Here is a 7875-nt window from a genome sequence, read left to right on the forward strand (position 1 = left end):
GTGATTGGCTGCTTAGAAATTAAGTGTTAACGAGCAGTTGGACAGGTGTACCTAATAAAGTGGCCGGTGAGTGTAAACTCTGGTCAATATCTGAGGACTATGGTAAACTGCTCCTCAGATCTTTGCAGGGTAAATCAAGACAGCTAGCTAGACTATCTGTCCAATCGGAGTATTCTGTTGCACGACTGAAACAACTTTTGAACGTACACATGTTCCACCAAAACAAATTCCTTCCCGTGTTAATGTTGCAGAGGCAGCCGGTGCTGTACGCCACCCATGACGATTGTGATTGGTTTAAAGAAATGCCAATCGACCTGAGCACGTTTTTCTTCCATCCCGAAATGCTGTGTGGACTAGAGAGACCCCCCTTCTAGACCACTGTGGAGGAAGGTCTATGCTGTGCTATGCGAGACTATGGTTGCAATGAACAACCGTTGGTCCCTGGGACTACTAGAACTACAAAGATTATTCAATTAATCACTTAGTTGTCAACTATTAAATTAATCAACAACTATCTTAATAATGATCTATAAATCGGTTTGGAAAGTTTAAATGATCTGATTCCAGTTTCTTCACTGTGAATATTTTCTAGTTTCTTAGTCCAGAACTTTGACTTGTGGACACAACCAGACATTTCAGGGTGTTATCTTTTACATTTAATGGACCAAACAAATTATCAAGAAAATAATTAGTATAAATAATCATTAGTTACAGCCCTTGCTACAGTACAGTGAATCTGTATCATCACTGAATACTACTAGCGTACACATTAGTTACTATAGTATTTAGGAGATTGCTCTTCCAAGTTTTTCCTCCAGAGTTTCCCAGTACAAAATTGGTGGTGGGTACCAATTGTGTACAAAATGGTTAAGCAATCAAACTCAAATCAAAGGAAATAAGTGTTTTGTATCACAAAAGTATACCGGACATGGCTTGTAGTGCAAGCTAGCTTCTAACTTCTAGCAGAGCTGATGATTTGTTGGTTTTGAGGAGAGAAAGTGGGGCCATACTGACATTGGCCAGTTAGCTCAGTATACAGCTACTCTGTGTGTGTGTGTGAGTGTGTGAGTGTGCGTGTGTGCGTGTGTGTGTGTTGACCTTTTGCTGATTGTGAATTAAGTATCTGTGAGTGCTTCAGGTTCCTGGCCTTTGAAGGTTATACAGACTAACTCTGTTCACCCCTGGACCAATAAACAGCAAGTACACAGGACGAGTAGAATCTGTCTGTCTCACACTCTTTCCCTTTGTATCCCCCTTCTGTATCAATCTATCTTTCTGAACATGGGATATTTTCACACCTACTCCCAGAGAGTTGGCGGGATGCTGAAAATGGAAAGAAAACAATTAGTATCGCTGATGGGCCTGTGTGAGGTAATGAAATTGCGTGTCTCATTGTAGCGTGTAATGGACAGCAGTTTGAAGTTAATTGAGGGGAGATAGGACACTGGCCTGTCTGCCAGAGTATTGTGGTTGGGCGCAGGGTTTATCAGTGAGAGAATCACTGATCCTAGGAAAAAAAAAATCCTTATCAGACCTCACAAATGGGAATTATCTTGCTTTAACAGACTACATAGCAAGATCAATTGTTACTGTAATTAAATTCCTATTCTTTTCATATGGTTCTGGGTCAGGTTTATGGGCATGACAGCAGAGACCCATTCAGGCTAAATGTTACAGCCAGTCCATGTCCAAATCCGTTTACATCACAGTTTTATTATTTTTAAAATATGTATTCCAGGGCCTTCCCTTAAGTGCAAAAAGTCAGTTTAACATTGTGCATTTCCATCAGTGGTAGAAAATCAAAGATGTTGTTTTTATAACATGGTCTGGCTGGTAAACCTTTAGAAACGTCACAGTCATGGCTCTGACAACAGTTTTAAAAGGCAACAGAGTGCCCCCTTCTGGTGATGTCAATTTTCTGTTCCTCATGAACATGGCTTGTAGAAATTGAGCTTGACAATTAAAAAACAACAGCCTAAGGAGGGTTACAATAGTTCATATAAAAGCAAAGCACATGAGTGCTTGAACCAGCAATAAAAAAACAACAAGTGTGTAAAAAGGACAGAATCCTGGTTTGATGTAAGGTGTACTCCTAGGGAAAACTAGATAGTGACAGTGTGCACAACATAAATTAAATGACTTATAATGCTAATATTCAGCCTTTCCTCTCTTGTAGCCCTTACACACACCAACAACAATGAAAACGTTTTTTTCGTGACTGGAGTTTTTGTATAATTTGTGAACGCATGTATTATAAAGCCTGATCAAGGATCGAGACTGAAATAAATACTGTGGTTTGGGCAGATGTGTGGAAGGGGTATAGTGGTGGTGGTGGTGGTGGTGTGTGTGTGTGGGGGGGGGGGTGTTGTCATCTCCTCGCACAGAGGGTTGACAAAAGAGAATTAAACGCAGCTTGCCTACTGTATTGATCATGTCTCCCTGATAGGCAGAGCAGAACCACAGCACCTGTATTCATTAAACAACCTGTTTAGCAGCCATGCGGCGGAAAGAGAAGTCAAGCTCTGTTTGTGAAACAAAGCGCCACAGGCCAAGGCCAAGAAACACCTGCAAGATCCCATGGAAACCTTTCAATGACGTGTGACGCAGGGAAGTAACAGAGATGGAAGTCAGGGACAGCTCATGACCTTGTCTGATGAAAAAGGAAAACGGGGCAGAAACAAACAAACCAAAAACATAAAGAAAAACCAGCAAATTGGGTGTGTTTATTGTAATAATAATTGGAATGAGACAGAGGTTATTTATTGCTTCATAGCTTTTTAAACGTGTTCACTTTTGGGGCTTGGGGGTTAATTGTTAACAAGTTTGACTCGTCCCTGTGAAATTAAGAAATGCTTTGGCAAGTCAAGGGATTCAATGCATATTAAACAGACTTTGCATATTGAGATTCTAAATTTGTTTTGATAGACGTATTTGTTTTTTGGAAGACTATAGCCTATAGCTTACCTACTTTACATTCCTTTCGCTGCTTTCTTTCACCCTTTAGTGGGAACTCTTTATTCTAAGAACCTCTTTCAAAAAAGGTCACTTTCCAGCAGACTATAAATGGCTGCTTCTGTAAAAAAAAAAAAAAAAGCCCATAAGTGGTCAGGGGATTTAAAAATCAATGTTTTAGACACACTTCAGCAGTTACGTATGTACTCAAAATTCATGTACTGATGTAATTTAACACTAAAATAATAAAGTATATTCTACTGCATATATAAACAGTATATTATTCAAGTTTACAAGCAATCATTCTGCAGTGGTTCAAAGGCCATACATTATGATCTGTAAACTTTGAAGGAGTAGAAAATAAATCATATGCCAAAATGTCTATACTCACAATATATATATATATATATTCTTTAGATTGTAAAGCAATATTGGAACTTTTTTGTTAATGCCCTATTTTTGCAATCTTGAGATGAATGAGAACCCATCGTATGGCCTGCTTCCCCATTGGTCTCCATCTTTGATGGCCTTGACCCTGCACTGAATCATTGGACGTTGCCTCAGACGAAAAAAAGAAGACGCATTGTGATCCTAGCTGACCTTGTTTTATTCTCACATCTAAGAAAAGGGAGCAAATACATGAATGAGAGAAAGAAGAATAAGTGCTGAAGTTCTGAGATGAGGAAGCGCTTGGCATCTGCCCTGTCTTATTCCATGTTACCTATCAACCGGGACTCTGACCTGCTCAGGACATCTCTAGGGACTGCAGACTGTGAAGACAACAGCAAACTAGTTGGAAGATTTTAATATGCCATTGACTGGCCTATTTGTAGATGACAGGCTGCATTGTTGATTGATTTTTGTGTTTTTCAGCAGGGTTGACCTTTGGGTGCCAGCCTGTTATAAACTGAACTCTGACCAAAGGTCAGAGAAATGGTTGAAGGGACAGGGTGGGGGACAGTTTTCCGAGATTAAGGGGGGAAGGTTTTCGAGGGTCCAACAGGCTTAGGGCCATGTATCACACGTCCCCACTCAACGGTAGGGTTAGAGAATAGAATACCTTTATTGTCATTATACACAAGTGCCGTACCCATGCAAAGAGACTGAAGCTACCCCTTTACAGTGTTGACACAAAATATAGAAATATAAAATATAAGATTATAAAATAAATATAAAGTATAGGTAGAGCAGAGAAAAGAGGGGGGGGGGACCTGGTGCACAGTCTTGAGAGCAACTATATACATATATAAAATGGATCTGAAGACACATTGTGTGAAAAGTAGCTAAGTATTATCGAATAAATAAATATTGCACAGTAATGAAATGAGATGGTTAAATATGAAATATTGCACTGTATGAAATTGCACAGGTTCCAGTGTCCTTTAGGGTATTATATAACAGTATTGCACAGTAGGAGGGAAGAAGAAAGTCCTGGGGCCGGGGGCCGAGGGCAGGCTGTGGAGTGGAGTCAGTGCATGTGTGAGTTCAGAGGCCGGACATCGGAGAAATGTGGGCATAGTTATTGGAATACAGCGGTTTCAATGCACATGTTTAGTCTCTCCTGAAAGCCATTTATTGTGTTGCACTTCTTTACATGAAAGAAATAGTTGTTTCCAACTGAAATTAAATTGCATGTTTTTTGTGTCTGTTCTGAAGCATACAAATCTGCTCTGCAAATCACATGTCATTTGTTCTCCTTTGAAAATGTACATGAATGTATAATGCGTATGTGTATTTGTCTACATAGATCGAGCCTTATTTTGATACAGCTAATCAAATTTTGATTGGCTCTATCAAAAGCCGTATGTAAAAAAGCAGAACCACACAACACAAGAGACACAGACTTTGAACATCAACCACATACGCTTCCCTTCTAAAGTCTCCTTCTTATCTAACACAGACATGAACACACGTCTTGTCCTGCACCTTAGCTTGTTAAACAAGCGACTGAAAACGTTCACTGTAGAAAGGCGCTAATGTCAGTGTGAGGGCTGGATAGCTAATTAGGTGCTCAGCTGCAGCACATCCCTCTGCTTCAGCAGTGAGTCTGACTTGATGTCCCGCCCACAGTATCTGACTATCTTTTACTGCGTATTATGTTCATAGTTTCTAATTTATTAAATAATTGCTTAAAGCATTGGAAAAATTCTGGGCCCTGGGTACTCAGTCCCCTTTTCCACCCCAGTCCGACGCCCCTGCACTCTCCTCCAGCTGAGGCTGAGATGAAAAGGAGCATTTCTGATATTCCCCCAAAGACCTTTCTTCATCCTTTTAATAATAAAAACTAACTATAATATATAATTTTTTTAAATGCAGACATTTTTTCAGACTCCAAAAGGAATTAGGAGAGCGGTTTGACCATCTGACAAACACTTCTGTTGAAACATACTGGCCCCTTAACTCCCCACTAACACATTCACTCTATAGCTGTCCCCAAAATAGAACTGTTCATGATAATCTTGTAAGTACAAGTGGAACATCCCAAGTGAGATTTTATGGATGGTGTAGATGTAGCCGCTCTTTAAAATATGTAACTTGACTCTTGCTTATTCACTTTTTGTATTAGGCGATATGTAATGCTGCACTTGCTCTCTTAACCCTTGTGTTGTCTTCCCCGTCAACCATGCAACTGTTTGATTTTGTGGATCTAAATTTAACCCTCCTGTTGTCCTTGGGTCAAATTTGACCCCTTTGAAAAAATGTCTAAATCTGAAATATGGCTTTTTTTTACCAAAATTCCACAAAAACCCTCTTTGCAAATACAATTGATCACTTTAATGCCTCTGATCTTAACTATTAGTCACAATATTCATAACTTCTGCTTTTTGACTCAAATATGACGTATAATTCTGTACAAATGAGGGTTATTAACCATGAATTCCAAAAAGTAGTGTAGAACTAAAGGCAGTAAGGTGGTATTAGTGAAAAATAAGTCTGAAAAAGGGACAAAAATGACAAATCTTTGTCAGTTTTGACCCAGGAGGACAACACAAGGGTTAAACAGAAGACTCTGCAGAAAGTCTCTATATCTCCTTGAGAAAAAAAAGAAAGATATCACATTCCTTTGCTTACTAAGGTGTTCTATTTTTACCTATAAAACAGTAAAACTAGCAGATTCAAGGAGCAAACCGGCTTATTATTGGTTAATCCTGGATCAGGACACGTGTGACATCATTGTTAAAGCCCACAGTATATTGCTTTGCACTTGGTCTTGGCCTCTTGTTGCTCTTTCTCCCACTTACTGTGGGCGAGGTTGATTATTAATGACCTTTTTTATTTGTTGACTGAAGACATGCAGGAGGTGAAGCATGAGGACAAGTACAGATTTATGGATTTATAGGTATGTAATTGAGCAGCATTTTCTGATTATGTCATCTTTCTATTTCATTTACAAGGGTATATCGATAAGGTTATCATGAAGTATATAATTGTATTTTACCTATTTTGGATTTTGGTGTGGCAGATTGGTTGCTACATTGGCGACCGTCTTGGTTACCGATAACATGAATGATGTTGGTTTCCTCAGAGCTGGGTATGTATCTTGATAAAGAGACTTTAATGTGTTGGACCTCAAGGTGGGTCTTATCATAATACACACAACTCCATTCCAGTAGTTATCATGGCCGTCCTAAAATATGGGGGGGAAATAAGAGATGTTGGTTGGGCACCAACGCCTAGTATTAGTATGAGTGTTCTTTAGGACTGTAAACCATAATGTGGACTCTTTGAACCAACACATACCTTTGTTCCATAAGCCTGTAGTAATTTTAACGAAAGCAGGCAGGCGGTAAACAGGTTTACTGGTCCGAAAAGTGACAGCCGTCTCCATGTCATCACACACCTTAGATACCTGAGGTGTGTGATGACATGGAGACCCAGCAAGTGTGATGAATGGCACAGGAAGTGAGTCACTTATAGATTGACAGATAAAGGTCTTCACAAAGCAGGGGCTGATATTTTCAGAGGCTTTAATATTAAAACAAGCAGATGTTTGGCTCGGCAATGTCTAGTCAAAAATCTGTAGAAATACACTCTAAGGCAGCAAATATGCATGACTTCATTCAGTTATGTATTGCCTTTTGCAATGCAAATACTTGTCTACTAAAATTGGGAAATATCTGTGTATGCATACCCAAATAAACAAATGAATTACAGTATAATGAACAGTCCCAGTTCTAAGCATGGGCACATGAGCATTGTCCCCCTAAATGCTCCATCTCCCCCACTATAGTGTTACTAATGTTTTACTACTATTTGATAAGTTGGTTTTGCCCTATAAACCCGAGACACACGGCGATAAACCCTTGACTATCTGTTAGAAATCAGGCTGGTGACTTTTTACTGTAGATTATCTCTAAAGTTAAGATAGTTGCTGATTTTCCCACTGTTTGCCAAGATATGTAACATTGTGTAACTGATCCACAACAAAGACCTTCTTTCAGGTTTGACTGAAAGAGCTCTAATATTGGTTTTGGGCCACACTCTATTGACGCATACCAATAGGGCTTGTCATAATAGGTTGATCAAACAGCATCTCGCATACAAAGTGTCTTTCTTATCAGTGTTTTAACTGCGTGAGTTGCTCTCCAGCTGACATCCACTAAGTATACCCTGGCAGACCCTTTTTGAAGCCTGTATATTTTTTTACAACAATGTTATCAGGTCACAGTGTAAGCATGCCTTTTGTGCTTTCAAGAATATGGATTGCATAAATTGACACAATGTGTAATCTTTTTGTCTTATCTTTGCTAAGTGTGAGGAGTAAGGGACTTATCTTTTTTCTACCTTTTACTGCAAGATTGTCTGAACAGAACACACTATCAAATACTTCTGTGTAAAAACGTTACCCAAGTAATGTCTCAAGACAAAACTGTTAAAAATTCTTTAAGAATAAACAGTGTTTTTGATATCGGTTAGGCTATA

This window comes from Etheostoma cragini, chromosome 12 (genome assembly GCF_013103735.1).
Source record: "Etheostoma cragini isolate CJK2018 chromosome 12, CSU_Ecrag_1.0, whole genome shotgun sequence".
NCBI classification, from domain to species: Eukaryota; Metazoa; Chordata; class Actinopteri; order Perciformes; family Percidae; genus Etheostoma; species Etheostoma cragini.